The following is an 18,402-nucleotide window of genomic DNA, read 5'->3' as shown; positions in this document are numbered from 1 at the left end:
CAAATCTGCTGAAGAAATTAATACAAAGCTAGTTGAGATGTGAAGTACGTGCCCAAATATGAGACTTTAGCAAGTGAAGCTGCAGAAAGTATTTTTACACCTCACTCTGTGAAGAACAAATTTTCTTTTTATCAAAATTTACTTTATAGATTATTTTTGCTTTATTTTTAATCTTTAAGTTTCTATTTGTATTATGAAAACTGAATCAGTCAATACACTATCCATGTTATTAGAAGACCTCTATACATAATCAAATTATTAGAGTTTTATATAAATGCCATCAGATACATCAAATAAGATGTTAGTTAATAGATGATATAGATTAAACATTTAACTGAATGCTACTGACTTTAAAGTCAACATTGAAGATAAATTTTGGTGAGGCATAGTGTTATGATAAAAAAGAAGATCTTTAATAAATTTAAAAATATATATAAAGAAAAAGTATATGCAAAATTGGTTTCAAGGCATGGATATATTTTCAGCTATATTTTAATAAATTGTAATATTCTAGGAATTGAAATGGAAGCTGTATCTATCAAAATTTATTTATACACACACAGACACACATACACACACATAAGGGGTGGGTAAAAGTAGGTTTATAGTTGTAATCCAAATAAATAATACAATAATAAATAAATAACAATTTGAGATTAAACACAGTGTTTCATGTACTCAAAACAACAAACTTACTTTTGCCCCATCCTGTATGTATGTATGCACATATATGTACACTCAAACTCACAGACTAAATATAACTGAATTACAAAATTTTAATTATGTGCTTCTTCAAACAACAATGATGTCTTCATGATAATTTTCTTCTAGTGCCCATTATTAGTTATACTTTAGAACCATCTAACCCTTAAAAAACCTATTTTGTAAATCAAACTAAAGAACCCAGTGCAAGTTCTTTATAAATTTTGGTTATTAACCTCTTATCAGACGTATTGTCAAATATTTTCTCTCATTGTGTAGTTTGTCTTTTTATTCTGTTCTTATTGCCTTTAGCTGTGCAAAAGCTTTTTAGTTTGATATAGTCCCATTTGTTAATCCTGTCTTTTATTTCACTTGCCCGTGGAGATAAATTGGCAAATATATTGCTGTGAGAGATGTCGGAGAGCTTACTGCCTATGTTTTCTTCTAAGATGCTTATGGTTTCACGGCTTACATTTAAGTCTTTTATCCATTTTGAGTTTATTTTTGTGAATGGTGTAAGTTGGTGGGCTAGTTTCATTTTTTTGCAGGTAGCTGTCCAATTTTCCCAACTCAACACCAGGAATATAAACAATCCAATGAAAAAATGGGCAAAATTGAATAGACACTTCTCCAAAGAGGACATACAGATGACCAATAGGCATATGAAAAAATGCTCAACATTACTAATCATTAGAGAAATGCAAATTAAAACCACAATGAGATATCACCTTACACCAGTCAGAATGGCGCTCATCAACAAAACAACACAGAATAAGTGCTGGTGAAGATGTGGAGAAAAGGGAACCCTCCTGCACTGCTGGTGGGAATGCAGACTGGTGCAGCCACTGTGGAAAACAGTATGGAGATACCTCAAAAAATTAAAAATCGAACTGCCTTTTGATTCAGTTATCCCACTTTTAAGAATATACTCCAAGAATACCATAGCATTGTTTCAAAAGGAGAAATGTACCCCCATGTTTATGGTAGCATTTTCACAATAGCGAAGATCTGGAAACAGCCCAAGTGTCCATCAGAGGATGAGTGGATTAAAAAGCTTTGGTACATATATACAATGGAATACTATGGGGCCATGAAAAAGAAGGAAATCTTACCTTTTGTGACAACATGGCTGGACATGGAAACTATTATGTTAAGTGAAATAAGCCAGGTAGAAAAAGAAAAATATCATATGACCTCACTCATTTGAGGAATCGAATAAACAATGTGAACTGTGGAACAAAATTGAGACAGAGGAGAGATCAAAGGGACCAGAGGAAAAGAGAACAGAGGATAGGGGATGATAGGATGGGATAAAGCTGAAGGGAAGGGAGGAGGATGGTATGGGGAGGGGCAAGAGAGATTTGAGAGGAATACTGGGGATGGGGGATGCATTCAGGGAAACACTAGAATCTATGTAAACACAATAAATCAAAATCAATAAAAAAAAGAACTGATAAAAAAAACCCAGTACAGTATTAGACATTTTTAAAACACTTTATATACTTTAGTTGAAATTTATTTCAAATAAGTTAGAAACTTTAATCAAAATATTCTGTGAATAGAGAACTGAAATCTAATTCTTCTAAAACAAAGCTTGAAATGAAAAGCTAATAGAATTTATTTTAAAAGGTTTTTACAAGTATCAATTTAATAAATTAATTTATTATTCAAAATATTTCAAAATTATATCATTTCAATTACTTTTAGCAAAATCTTCTATTTCCAAAAATGTCCTAGTTTGTAAAATAAATTATATAATCAACTTATGAGAAATACAGATATATTTCTTAAATTTTAATTTAATGAATGCCACATATCAAAAGACCTAACCTTAATATGAAGGTAGAGGAAAAGGGAAATCAGAAAAAATATGATTTTCAAGAGATATTAAAGAAATCTCTTAAAAATACTAATGCTATTAATTCATAATAAAGCAAAATTAATATTCAAAAATCACTTATCTGACTAATATTCAAAAAATCACTTATCTGACAAAAAATCACTATAACCATTGTTATTAATAAGAATTTCCGTGTAGTATAGTCATTGTAATTTGGATAATATAATTTCCCTTATAAATATCCTACAAATTTCTTCATGGCTAAACATAATAGAGGTTTGAGCCCCCTCAGGTATTTTCACAATGCAGATAAGCAGTTGCTACTTTTTCACACTGTGTTTCAAGGACTGGACCTCTTCCAGCTTATGGTTCTGCCATGATTAAGATCTCAGAATCCTCCACTTAACTGACTGTTGTCATTAAAGAAACGGTTTGAAAGAGCTCAAAGATGCATCAGGGGTCAAGCTTAGGAGTGGTTCCATCATTTCCTTTTGTACATCACTGTTGAGGACTCAATCACTGGCCCTAATTGACTGCAAAGGGGCCTAAAAATGTAAACCAGAAGTGTGTCAAAGAAGAGAAAACACAGATATTGGTGAACAAATGGTTGATTTCTACCATAATCACCAAAGAGAGGATACTTATTCACTGTATTTCTCATTAGTTCATTTACTCTAATTAAAACAGAGCTTCCGGAGAAGCTAGAGTAGAAAATGAATATAGCAGCTAAGGATGTGTAAGTTACGGGGAGTGGTGGAAACTGAGGGTACAGGCAAGCACATGTCAAAGCAAAAGAGCACCAGGTGCTGCCAACTTGCATAAGGTTAGACCTAGAGTTACTAGAGCACGGAAATGGAAAGAGAAGTTGGGTGTAAAGACTCATATGAGGACATGTTTGATATTCAAACTTATTTGTAAATTCAAAATTTCCTTTGAAAAGATTTTCAGGTAAAATCAATATTTATGGGATTTTTTTTTGTGTGTGTGTGTGACAGAGAGAGAGATAGAGAGGGACAGATAGGGACAGACAGGCAGGAAGGGAGAGAGATGAGAAGCATCAATTTTTTTTTGCATCTCCTCAGTTGTTCATTGATTGTTTTCTCATATGTGCCTTGATGGAGGGTGCAGAAACTACAGCAGAGCAAGTCACCCCTTGCTCAAGCCAGCGACCTTGGACTCAAACCAGCCATCATGGGGTCCTGTCTATGATCCCACGCTCAAGCCACCCACCCCACACTCAAGCCGGATGTGCCCACATTCAAACCTGTGACCTAGGGGTTTCGAACATGGGTCCTCCGCATTCCAATCTGACACTCTATCCACTGCTCTACCACCTGGACAAGCTTTATGGGCTTTTTTATGGGGGGGTAGTAAAAGGGGGTCAAAAGCATTAAATTGCCCTAGTGTTAAATATAAAAGAAATGAAAAAGGGGAGAGTGATATAGAGAGGCAGTACATAATGATATAAAGTCACAAACATAAAAGCTATATTTATCTAGAAATGTGGTTTGAAGCTAAAAGAGTATACTATGACTCTAGAGAATGGCTACAAGGGAGGAGACAGTTTAAGGTCAGCTTGACAATCAGGAGGAGAAACAAAAACAGTCAAAATGCCCCCAAATGAGACAAGGGCCAGTGTCTTGACATGACTGGTAATCAACCTGGCTGAACAGACCTGCGGCCTAAAGGCAACTAGATAACTTCTGTTCATTCTTTTTTTTTTCCTCCTTGACATATTTCATTTCCATTTAATCACTTCTGCTTATTCACATAATTAAAAGTTACCTTTTCAGAAAAATGTTTTTCTGCAGGAAAACTGTTGTTACCTTTCGAAGAAGAGCTGTTTCTAACAAATGCCTGTATACTTCATACTGTAGCACATCTCTAGATAATTCAGTTTCTGAGACTTCCTTGAACTAGTTAAGTTAGATTTCAAATAATTTAGAGTGGCATGGAATTTAACACCAAGATATACTTAGATATCATTAACATTAGTGGAAGTATAGATTGAGCCTTCTCTATTGTGCATTTGGGATTAGTCATACATTGAAAAGTGTATAATAAATGACTTATGACATAAATGTTTATGTATTATTTGTGAGATAATTTAAGTTTTGTTTCTGGCAGAAAAGTTTTATTAAAAACTAGTTTAAAAGATATGAGTTCATTGAATTTATTTGTACATCATTATATTACAGTACATTTAATTAAGATCAAAGTAGTTATATGTATATATATTGAATTTCAAAGTGTTTTTGTAGCAAAATAACCCTGTCTACCTCATTTATATTTAGTAGCTCAGAATAATTATTTTTAATATTGTAAGAGATAGATGCTGCTTCTGCAAGTAGAATGGATGGAATAACTGAGACTGCGTTAGTAGGTTTTTAATATACATTTTTTGTCGTAGACTGCATTAAATGGTTGTTTAACTGGCATGACCAGTAGTGGAGCAGTGATAGAGCATCAACCTGGGATGGTGAAATCTCAAATTTGAAACACGAGGTTGCAGGCTTCTCGCAGGCGTACCAGCTTGAGCATGGGCTTGCTGGCTTGAGTGTGGGATTCCTGGCTTGAACATGGTATCAACAACATGAATCTATGGGCACTGGTTTGAGCCAAGTTTGCTGCCTTGAGCAAGGGGTTGCTCACTGGCTCAGCTGGGGCCACTCCCCATCCCTCTCTCCATCATGGCACGTGTGAGAAGCAATCAGTGAACTACTAAAGTGCCACAACTACAAGTTGATGCTTCTCATCTCTCTCCTTTCCTGTCTCTCTCTCTCACTGAAAAAACAAACGAACAAAAAAACTCCATTTAATTGAATTTATTTTATTTATTTCACATTGTGAAATAATGATACATAAGGTCAACAAATACCTAAAAAGGCTTCCAAAAATGATCTAAAGAAGGAATATGTCGATACTTACTTTCAGGGTCCTAAAAAATTCTCAGCATTAGTACTATCAGGAGAATGAAATGCCTAGTAAATCTTGTAAAGAACAGCAGGAAAGGCAACGGGAGGCAGAGAGTGTTACATAGGAGGAAGAAGGGAAGAAATGGTTTCTGGTTGGACATTGGCTAATAAGAGATAAGCCGTATGGAAGGGAAGAAAGAAAATTGTTTCAAATGACTTCATTGAATTTTTGGCCCAGAGAATTTTCTTGTCAATTCAATATGATAGTTACAGAGACAAACAGTGCTTTGCTTACCAGCAACCTCCTCTGTATGTCTGGTCCCATTCATCTAGTTTTATGAGATGTTATAACAAAAAAATGCAAAGGTGTCAAAGTGAATCTTTCCTCATTTGATCTTTTTGTCTAGCATTGACATTAAAAAAAAATTTATTTAATATAGCACAATGATGGCAGTTTAAAAGTATTTGTGATAGAGTGGCTGTGTACTATGTGAGCAAGTGAATTGTAGAACTTCTTTATATTTTAATATGAATCTGTCTCTAGGCAATGTTCTTAAGATAATGATTAGAGTAATACATTTTATATGTCCTAATATTATCAGTGTTCTCTAAACTTCCTTGAAAGTTCCTTTCACAAGTGTGAGATTTTTCATTTAAATTCAATATATCAATATATTTATCTTTCTATTAATATCACAAGTAAATAGTTGGATTCTGAAATATAAATTCAATTTTTAATTAATTTTATTCATTGTTCATTAATATATAATTAATTATAAAGTATATTTAATTAGAAGTATTATATATTACATAAACTCAGGATTTAATCTAAAAATTTATATAAAATAATATTTTTTTTCTATTTTTTTTTTTATTTTCTGAAGCTGGAAATGGGGAGAGACAGTCAGACAGACTCCCGCATGCGCCCAACCGGGATCCACCCGGCACGCCCACCAGGGGCGACGCTCTGCCCACCAGGGGGCGATGCTCTGCCCCTCCGGGGCGTCGCTTTGCTGCAACCAGAGCCACTCTAGCGCCTGGGGCAGAGGCCAAGGAGCCATCCCCAGCGCCCGGGCCATCGTTGCTCCAATGGAGCCTTGGCTGAGGGAGGGGAAGAGAGAGACAGAGAGGAAGGAGGGGGTGGGGGTGGAGAAGCAAATGGGCGCTTCTCCTGTGTGCCCTGGCCGGGAATCGAACCCGGGTCCCCTGCACGCCAGGCCAACGCTCTACCGCTGAGCCAACCGGCCAGGGCTATAAAATAATATTAATAAATACAAAGAAACTAAGCAATATTAGAAAAAATTATAATCTCCAGTTGTAGGTTTTTAAATACTGGATTTAAAATTCTACTTTTTGATATTTAATTACATTTTGAGCATATTTTTAGAATCTTTACATTCTAAGCCAAAATTTGAAATACTAACTCAATCAAAGATAATTTTATATAGAAGAGGATTTAATTTTTATAATTGAAACATGAGCCACCAACTAATATATTCTAATAACAAAACAAGGCTAAGTTTAGTAATATATTCTACAATTTTCAAAAATAATGTCCATTTTGATCATATATGCATAAAATAGATATATGATAAAATAGAATATTCTGAGAGATTTATGTGTTACAGTTGTGAGTAGACAAACCAAAGAGTTTATTTTTGTATTATTTATTATTAGATTATTTATTTGTGGCTCTGGTCAGTGGCTCAGTGGATAGAGCATTGGCCTTCTGTGTAGACATCCTGGGTTAAATTCTTGGTCAGGGCACACAAGAGAAGAGATCATCTGCTTCTCTCTTTCTTCTACTCCCCCTTTTCTTTTTCTTCCCCTTCTGCAGTAAGTGGCTCAATTGATTTGAACACAGCGCCATGCACTGAGGTTAGCTCAGTTGGTCCCAACAGAGCGCATTAGCCTCAAACATTAAAATTTAAAAGGGGGTAGTCATATCCTGGAACTCCTACAGGTCTACCATATCATACTTTTTACTTAAAAAAAAATAAAATTTAAATTTCTTTCGAATGCTGATGAACAGGAGACACCAAATCTTTTTTGCCTGCAAACTACTACCTTCTTTATTTGATCCAGCTAATAACACTGTTTTGTCTTTTTCCCAATAGCTCCAGACATATGGAAAAAATTTATATAGGCGGATGGGGATCCTCAACCCCTCAGCAAGATCTTCTGAGCATGGCTTTTAAGATACCTAGAGGCAGAGAAAGCCCAATAGAGATCAGGGGAACTAGCAGCTTTTAGGATACACCCTTAAAGGCTCCAATGCCCCAAAGGGGTCTCATAGGATGCCATCTGGGTCCTGCTTCAATAGTGGAAAGGAAAGTCATTGAGCTAAAGCCTGCTAGACTTACATGCCTCTGCTGTGAGGAAACAGGAACACTGGAAGGTAGCCTTCCCCCTCGCTCCTCTAAGGGAGGGTTCAGTCTCCTCCAGCCCTCCTCCAGCCACCAATGACCTAACCTTGCCCAGAATGCTTAAGACCGAAGGTGCCCAGGGCCATTGGCCCCATCTACGACACTGTGGACGAGCCTAGGGTATTTCTTCCAAGAAGCAGGTAAACTGATCTCATTTGCACAAGGGCCAGTTAACTATGTCTTGCCTGAATAGTCAGGTTTTTTATTCTTCCCTCAAAGATCTCTGTTGTGGGTGTTGATAGTCCTATTTTGTGCTGCTTTGTTTAATATATAGTGTTTTCTTTATTCCTCCTACCTCGATGCCCCACTCATGTTTCAGGCTAGGACCTACTCCTAATTTAGAGCTCTCTTTCCCCCTTTTGCCAACTTCTATTATGAATCTACCTTTGCCACCCAGCTTAGTGTATCCCAAGGTTCTCTTTACCAAGCCACAGTCATAGAGCTCCAGGGAAAAGCAACCTGGTCTCATCTCTCCAGGCAGAGGAGAACAGAAGCTCCATATCCACACATGCTGCAGATGGCTTTTCCAGTATACCTGAATCATTACCAGCTAGAAGCAGCGGTCATTGGGACTTGGATGTGAGCTGCAAAGTATAGAATTGTGACAATTCCAGTGCCATGCGGACTTTTCCTGGATGTGGACTTTTCCTGGACCCCTGCTCCTTGTGACAGCTCCTAACAGACTGAACTGGGGTTGGGTTGCATTTTTCAGGGATTTGGCATGGTGTTGGGGCCAACTTGGACTTGGTGAACATGTTAAGGACACTACTCTTTTATGGATTCTTGCTGTATTGGCCAAGAGTTTGCTTAAAGGCTTTAATCAGTGTAAAAAAAAAATAGAAGACTAGATAAAGAAGATGTGGCACATATACACCATGGTATACTATTCAGCCATAAGAAATGATGACATCGGATCACTTACAACAAAATGGTGGGATCTTGATAACATTATACAAAGTGAAATAAGTAAATAAAAAAAAAAACCCAAAAAACAAGAACTGCGGGATTCCATACATTGGTGGGACATAAAAACGAGACTAAGAGACATGGACAAGAGTGTGGTGGTTACAGGGGGTGGGGAGAAGGAAGGAGGGAGAGGGGGATGGGGATGGGGAGGGGGAGGGGTACAAAGAAAACTAGATAGAAGGTGACGGAGGACAATCTCTCTTTGGGTGATGGGTATGCAACAGAATTGAATGACAAGATAACCTGGACATGTTTTCTTTGAATATATGTACCCTGAAAAAATTTACTTATAAAAAATAAAAAAAAAAGTAGCTTGATACTCGAGCATTGACTTCAGATGGGTTTGCTGGATGGATCCCAGCCAGGGCACATGTGGGAGTCTCTTTCACTATCTCTCCTCCTGTCACTTAAAAAAAAATTATTTATTTGTATTACATTTCTATATATACATGTGTGTGTATGGGTATATACACAATATATTTAATTTTGGGCCTTTTGCTGGAGCAGTGGTCTATTTGTTACTGATTGGTCTGCTTTTCTTCCTGTTTTCTGACCATATTATGGGTATAATCATATAATTAAAAACTTAAAAGTCACCAAAGAAAATATATTATACAAATTGCTTATACAATATTAGAAAACACTTTTTAGGCAGAGATAGAACTAGAATAAAGCTCTCTTGACCTCTACTACAGTAGTAATTTATAAGCAGACACACTTAAAGCAACAATTTATTGGAAATGTATTTTACACAGCTTTTTATGAACTTATATGTATTATTCTGCATATATTAAGAGATTGGTATAGTTGAGTCAGCATAATAGATAGTCAATTGAATTGTTTTTCTAGTGTAGCATTTTCATCATTAAACTTTTTATATACTTTTGGTCTATGTAAGAAAGAGACAAAAATGAAGGTAACCCAGTATGACTCTTTGTGCAACAAAATCTTTTGGCCTTCAAGTCACTTATTTTTCTATTTTCTCCCTCCCTTGAGTCTTGCATATAGAAAAAAATAGTTCTTCTTATGGATTACAGACATTTCATAGCAGATGCTTTAGAAATGTGTCATCGTTTTCAAAGGTCTTTTCCCTCTACTTTGTTAGTTTTGTCTGACTCAGAGGAGCTGTTTTGTGCTTTGTATTTGGGTGATATTTAGTAGCAATTATAGACCAAAGACTTTATTCAATTGGCCGTTTTGAAACTTATTAATCTTGTGGTGATGATGATGAACAAAGGATAAATTAGGATGCTTTTATTATTGATCTGTCCAAAGCTTTTATGCTACTTGATTATACTCTATTGTTAATACATCTGAAAGCAATTAATTTTAGAAACAAGACAAGTTGTTAACAGATTAGTTTGCAAGTCTTCCCATTGAAGACACTGAACTATGCAAAGTGTTGGATCATTTCAATTAATTTTCTTTCACTTCTAAATTAGCAAAGTATTTAAATGTGTACTTAGTTCCCTGAATCTGTTATCTGACATTTCAAAATTCAATCTGAAATTTAAATTGAGGGGCCAAATATAAACCTACCAAGGCTCTTAAGTGTTTGGTAGATTTGACAGCACTGCATTGCTCACTTTTTTTTTGTTGTTGGCTGTGGGAATCCTGAGTAGGATAAGTATTTTAGATAAAAGGTTTGTTTCTCCTAAGTCTTAGATTCATTTTTCTGCTTAAATATTGATCATTTCTGCATACTCAGAATTTGGATTTCTGCCAATAGTTATTATCAATTCATTGTTAATATTACGGAAAAGAATTTATTAAAATAATAAAATAAAATCATAAAATTGATTGTATTACTCAGTTGTATGCAGCTTGAATTAGAAAAAATATCTATTTAACTTGAATAAGTTAATGTCTCTTTAAGATTTAAAAGTGTGTAAATCTATGGAACTGAATTTCCTTTAAAATACATATCCCCACAAAAGTGACATAAAATAAATTATTCAATTATTCTGACTTTACCTTAATCCCTACTGTTTTTTATCAATTTGAATTTACAAACCTGACTTGTTAGATCAGCTAAAATTTGTAATAACATGGTATTTTTGTGGATGCTATTCCTAAGAATTCCATGCAAAAGGAAAAACAATGCAATGTATCTATCAGAGCAATAGTTACAAAAAAAGTTTTGGGCTACAGTATTTAGAATTATATGCTTCTATTACATTTCTGACACTTCTTCACAGAGATCATAAACATTAGTTCAAATTTGGGAAAGATTCTGACTTGTGCTCTCAGCACTTACACTTAACTATTACTACTTCAAGTGAATTGTTTAAAAAACAAATGAGGTGAAATAATTAATTACATAGAAACTGAATATAATACCATATTCTCAAATACAAAAATGAGTCTATTTTTATGAAATTGACCAAATTATTGTATAAACTTTATAGAAAGGAAAAAATGGTCTTAATTGAACTTTTTTTACTCTGAGCTTATCTGAGACATATCTTTGCAACTTTACATTAACAAGATATTTATATTATAAAAATAGACAAAGGAAATTGTTTCATTGAGTTAACTTATGTAATACATTGGAGATAAATATGCAAGAAATTCAAGAAATTATGTTTATACAGGACATGTATTAATCTTGGGGTACTCCTTTTTTTTTAGGAGAATTGCATAATTAAACATAAGCTTTGTTTTCATCATGGAAAAATTAAAGCAAAAAATATTATAGACTGTAGTAAATGCCAAAAGAAGCAACTATATAAAAGGAAGCAATTTCTATAAGCATAATAAAAATATAAAATAGATAAAAATTCCTGAAGAAAGCTGAAAATAAATTTTAGCTGAAGAACTAAAAGTATTTTTACATCTGTACTGTTTACAATGGAATTCTTGCTCTACTGTTATAAAATACAGGGAAGTTCATGTGAAATTGTAAAAACTGTCTATGGGTAAACAAAATACAGTGTATTTCTACCACATTTTTTATTAAATTTATTGGGTGTCATTGGTTAATACGACCATATAGGTGTCAAGTGTACATTTCTATAATACATGGTGCATATATTCCATTCTGTGCTCATCACTCAAAGTCAAATCATCTTCCATCACTATATATTTCACCCTCTAACCCCTTTTGATCTTTTAAAAAATATTTTTATTGAATCTATTGGGGTGACATCGGTCTGCAAAACCAAACATGTTTCAAGTGTACAACTCAACAAAACATCCTCTGCACACTGCATCCTGTACCCATCACCTCAGGCAAAGTGTCTGTCTGTCCTTATTTTCCCACTGTTGGCCCACCTCCACCTACGCCCTACCACCCTTGCCCTTTGGCTATCATCACACTGCTGTCAGTGTCTATGTGTATGCATGTATGTATTTTTATCCCTTCACCTCCTTCCATTCAGTCCTCCTTCCCGCATTTCCTCTGACAGCTGTCAGTCTGTTCAGTGTATCCATACTTCTGTTTCTGTTGTGCTCATAAGCTTATTTTGTTCTTAGATTCCACATATAAGTGAAATCATATGATATTTTTCTTTCTTTGATTGACTTATTTTATTTAGCATGATAATCTCCAGGTCCATCCATGCTGTTGCAAAAGGTAAGATTTCTTTCTTTTTTTTTTTATAGCCATGCAGTATTCCACTGTGTAAATATACCACAACTTTTTACCCATTCATCTACTAATGGACACTTGGGTTGTTTCTAGATCTTGGCTGTTGTAAATCAACTCAACATTAATAGAAGACTTAAATGTGAGTCGCAAAAGTTATAAAAAGCCTAAGAAAAATCATAAGCAGTAAAATCTCACATAAGTCTCATAGCAATATTTTTGCCAACATATCCTCTCAGGCAAGGGAAATAAAGGGAAAAATAAACAAATGAGAGTACATCAAAATAAAAGCTTTTGCAAGCAAAAGAAACCTTAACAGAATGAAAAGAGAATCCACTATATGGGAGAACGTATTTGCCATTGATACATCTGATAAGGGGTTAATGTTCAAAATATATAAAGAACATATACTACTCAATACCAGAAAGACAGACAATCCAATTAAAATATTGGCAGAGACTTGGTTAGACACTTCTACAAAGAGGACTTACAGGTGGCCAATAAACATATTAAAAATGTTCAAGTTTACTAATCATCCAAGAAATGCAAATTAAAAGCACGATGCCAGAATGGCTATCATCAATAAATCAACAAACAACAAGTGTTGATGAAGATGTGGAGAAAAGGAAACTCTTGTGCACTGTTGGTGGGAATGCAGACTGGGATAGCCACTGTAAAAAACAGTAAGGAGTCTCCTCAAAAAAATTAAAAATGAGACTTCTTTTTGACCCAGTGATCCCACTTCTGAGAACACATCCTGAGAATTTCAAAACACTAATTTGAAAGAATATAGGCACACCTATGATTATTGCAACATTGTTTACAATAACTTGTACTAGTTTTTTCTAAACAAATCATTCGTATTTTTAAAAATATATTATGCTTTTTGCATCGGAGTGGCGTGTGGAAGTCCAGGGTTCAATTCCTGGCCAGGGCACAAAGAAGAAGTGCCCATCTGCTTCTCCACTCTTCCCCCTCTCCTTCCTTTTTATCTCCCTCTTCACCTCCCACAGCCAAGACTCTATTGGAGCAAAGCAGGCCCAGGAGCTGAGGATGGGTCCGTGGCCTCAGGCTCAGGTGCTAGAATGGCTCCAGCCGCAATGCAACAATGTCCCAGATGGGGAGAGCATTACCCTCTGGTGGACATGCCGAGTGAATCCTGGTCGGGATCATGCGGGAGTCTGACTGCCTCCTTGCTTCTAATTTTGTAAAAATACAAAATTTAATTTAAAAAAAGAATATTATGCTTTTTGAGTCATAAATTCTGCACCTGATAATGTCCTTTTTATTTTTTTTAAACTAACATGTTTCCAAATAGTTTAATTTAATTTGGTTTAATAGAATTTGATAATCTTTAATGAAATTTGTAATGAACCCTGGAAATAGAGATACTCTTTTAATATGAAAATTATGTTTCTTAAATTATATCTAGATGATAAAACTTATGAATGTGCATGTGTCAACATCAATAACAAATATATTAAACCCTTACATAAAGATAAAAAATATGCCCAGTTATGAGAATAAATTGTTCAAATTACTTTAGATATATGTACTAAAATGTAATTCATTATAACTTAAGGTGTAAAAGTAAAATACTTAGATAAAATTTCAGTAAATATTTTTCTAATAAATATATTCCTTTATTCTATTAATAAAACAAGTGAATAACTAAAATATTAGCCTTTATTATTATTTAAGTACAGTAAGAGTAAGACATTTATTAACCATGTAAATGTAATCTCATGCACACAGTGTGATTATAACTCTTACTACCAAAATGAAGTTATTCATTCTGAACTTGTATAAAGTTTGAGTGGATGAAGTTGAGAATTCAGGACATAAAAGCCAATAGCATTCCTTTTGTTTAAACAAAAGAAATAGATTCAGCATTCTGGAACTATATATATATATATATATATATATATATATATATATATATATATAATTGTAGATATGAAAACAATATATATGCAGAGAAGTTTTAAGATCTTGAAAAGGCCTTGTTTGGGTGTTACATTCATTCCTTTAGTAATTCCTGGAGGATGGACAGAAATCTCAGCCCTAATTACTGGAATTTTTGACCCAATGACTTTAAAGCCATGCAACTAATCTCAACATTTGAATAACATCTGGACTAGAAATTTTTTATAGCTTCTAACATAATTATGTATCACTACTTGTAAAATATAGGTTAATAGATTTTCTTCTGAGACATGGTTATATGAAAAATCCACTCTTTTATTAAATTAATTTCTTCAATCATTTGTTTAGGGATAATAAGATAATTGAACAAATGTAACAATTCTAGTATTTCCTCATATAATTGCTTTACATTAATGTATTGTTTTTAACTGTAGAATGAGAATATTTAGTTAAACCAAAAGCAAAATTTATTTGTAATCCTGTGACCAAAAATTAAAAATCAAAAATTGCAAATTTTTTCAGACTCTCCTGTTTACACAGATTCAGATTTATGTTTGAGTCACAAAATTGGAATCTTATGATACATACTATTTTGTAACATATATGTCATTTAGTCTTTCATTATTGACATATTCTAGGTAGTATATACTTTGTTAGTGTACAATCTTAATGGTCTCCAAACATGCCATTATATGTGTGTACAATTATTTAGCACAACACTTACTGATGGTTTTACCACTGTTTTCAGTTTCCCACTATATAAACAATTAGTAACTACCCCTAATAATATTGTTCTAAACATAATAGTAAGATTTTTGATGGTTATTAAATTTTTTAAAGAAATACAGTACCAAATTATTCTGCTATTAGAAATTTATGTTCTATTTCTATATACTCATAATTAGACTTAAAATATTTTCCAAATTTACAGATAAAAAGATTTACATACAAACAGACATCTATATCCCATCATCAAAATTAAACCAACATCACTTAAGTGCTCTGTGTAGTGATATCAGTGCAGCTTTTTTACAACAACCATATCTCCTTGTGTTAAAGATCATTTATTATAATACTCAAACTTTAGATCAGGGAATTATGACGATTCTATAAATTTGATAATTATTTTAACGGATACTATAGTTTAATTCAATTCTACCCATTTTTCATTGAAATAAAGTCAGTTTTCAATGATGTGGCCAGATATACAACAAACAAATAAAACTTCATGGAGTTGCTGTTGGGTACATGAGATCGACATACATTGGAGAGCCTTAATTTTGCCTATTCTTGCCTATGAAATAGAAATCTTAAATAGTGTTTCTGATTCTGATAGTCTTCACACCTCTATTAAAAATATAAAATTCTTTGTTAGATTTTTCTTGGCATTACCAGCTCACAGTATATGTTTTTAGGACCATCTGGCTTGTTGGCCTATGTAAGAGCAGTTTTAGAGCGAAATAAATGTTGAAGCCAGATGGATAACTATACGAAGAGTAAAAAAGTAAAGTCAGTAAGCATAAAGCATTATTTCTAGAACTTTACTTATAAAGTTAGAAGAGAGATTATATCATTGTCTAAAATTTAAATCTCAATGGAGAGTTTGAAGTTGTTCTTAGTTGGTTTAGATTTTAAAATGAAAGAGATTTAAGTATTATTATATTTTATAACAAAATTTAGAAAAAAGAGTTGATGTCACTAAAGAAAGCTGAAGCTAGGCCCACTTAGAAATCATAGGAAAAGATGGAGTCATGAACAGACATAAAGCAATAAATGTGTATTACAAGAGATACATCAATTCCACTTAAACCAAAAGGAAAGAGGAAAGAGGAATTAAATTGGTGGAGAAAGTAGATAGTTAAGTAAATTCATGACAGATAACCTCAATTACTTCTCCACAGTAGGAGGCAAGGTTATCTGATCAAAGAACGTTTAACAGGGAAGAAGTATAAAGCAAAGCTTAATTGATTTGTGATGAATAAAAAATAAAAGCTGGCTGAAGATATGTTATCAAACTGTTCAAAACTCAAATTAAAAATATTAAAGTGTTGTTTAAAAGCAAACAATAATCCAAGGAAGGTCAAAAATACATCATAAAGTTGGTGGAGAAATATTTGAGAATTGTTGAAATGCTTGAGAAACAGGTTTAGAGAAATTTAGTCAAGTAGGTCTTATTATAAACTGGCTTATTATAATAAGTTTATAATATAAACTTATTATTAAAGAAGCCTTAAATAATAAGGTATAGGCTCTGGATGGGTGGCTAAGTGGTAGAGCATTGGCCCGGCATTTGGATGTCTGAGATTCGATTCCCGGCCAAGGCAGACAGGAGAAGCACCCATCTGTTTCTCCACCCTTCCCCCTCTTCTTTCTCTTCATCTCTCTCTTCCCCTCCTTCAGCCAAGGCTCCAGTGGAGCAAAGTTGGCCAGGGCAATAAGGATGGCTCAGTGTCCTCCACCTCAGGTGCTAGAATGGTTCCAGTTGCAACGGAGTAACGCCTTATATGGGCAAAGCATTGCCCCCTAGTGAGCACTGTCTGGTGGATCCCAGTTGGGTGCATGCAGGAGTCTGTCTGCCTGCCTCCAAGCTTCTCACTTCAGAAAAATACAAAAATAATAATAAAATAAAAAAGACTGTTTAGCATCTTTCCACAAGTATATATTCTTTAGTGAAATGAAAATGTTTAGCCCATTTTTAAATGTTTTGTTATTTTCTTAACATTGAGTTTGAACAGTTCTTTATATATCTAGAAACAAGGCATTTTTTATACATTTTAATTGAAACTATCTTTGCCCAGTTTGTGACTTGTTGTTTCATCTTCTTAACAATGGCTTTCAGAGAGTAACACTGTTTGATTTTGATGAATTCAAATTTATTATTTTTTTCTTTCATTATTCCTGGATTCAGTATCATATCAAAAACTCTTTGGCTAACTCATAGGCATAAAGATTTTCTCTTATGTTATTTTCTAAGAATTTTAGAGTTTTAAATTTTATATTTGTTCCATTCATCCATTCTGAGTTAATTTTGATATAGTACTATGAGAGATAGACCAAGATTCTTTTGTTTCTTTTCTATGTGAATACTTAATTGATGCAATAGTATTTAAAAAAAAAGTCTGTTTTTCTTCATTGCATTTATGTACAACGTTTAGAAATTCGTTGACCATATTTGTGTGGGCCAACTTCTGGAATCTTTGTTGTATTCCCTTGACTGATGTGCCCATCCTTTTATAAACACCACATTGTCTTGATTAATGTATCTTTATAACAAATCTCAGAATGTGTAATCGAATTTTTTCACCCTTGTTTCCCTTTTTCAAATTTTTTTGTTACTTACCATATAATTTCTAGAATAAACTTGTCTATAACTACAAAGATTACTGCTTAATTTGTATTGGACTTTTCTTAGTCTGTAGACTAATTAAGGGAGAATTAATATCTGAGTTTTCTAATTCATAAACTTTTTATTTATTTTGTGTTTTGTTGTTTTTTTTTTGTATTTTTCCAAAGCTGGAAACGGGGAGAGACAGACAGACTCCCACATGCGCCTGACTGGGATCCACCCAGCATGCCCACCAGGGGGCGATGCTCTGCCCACCAGGGGGCGATGCTCTGCCCCTCCGGGGCGTTGCTCTATTGCGACCAGAGCCACTCTAACACCTGGGGCAGAGGCCAAGGAGCCATCCCCAGAGCCCGGACCATCTTTGCTCCAATGGAGCCTCGCTGAGGGAGGGGAAGAGAGAGACAGAGAGGAAGGAGAGGGGGAGGGGTGGAGAAGCAGATGGGCGCTTCTCCTGTGTGCCCTGGCCAGGAATCGAACCCGGGACCCCTTGCACGCCAGGCCAACGCTCTACCACTGAGCCAACCGGCCAGGTCCTATTTTGTGTTTTCAACTTATAAATTCTATATATATTTTGATAAAATTCATAACAGTAAATGGTACTGTTTTCTGATTAAAAAAACTACCTTTATGCAAAAATAAAAAATTTATTTTATATTAGAAAGTCAATTACTGTAATATTAAAATATTAATTAAAA

This window comes from Saccopteryx bilineata, chromosome 6, assembly GCF_036850765.1.
Source record: "Saccopteryx bilineata isolate mSacBil1 chromosome 6, mSacBil1_pri_phased_curated, whole genome shotgun sequence".
Classification (NCBI taxonomy): Eukaryota; Metazoa; Chordata; class Mammalia; order Chiroptera; family Emballonuridae; genus Saccopteryx; species Saccopteryx bilineata.
The sequence above is the reverse complement of the archived record's forward strand: the minus strand, read 5'-3'. Positions refer to the sequence as shown.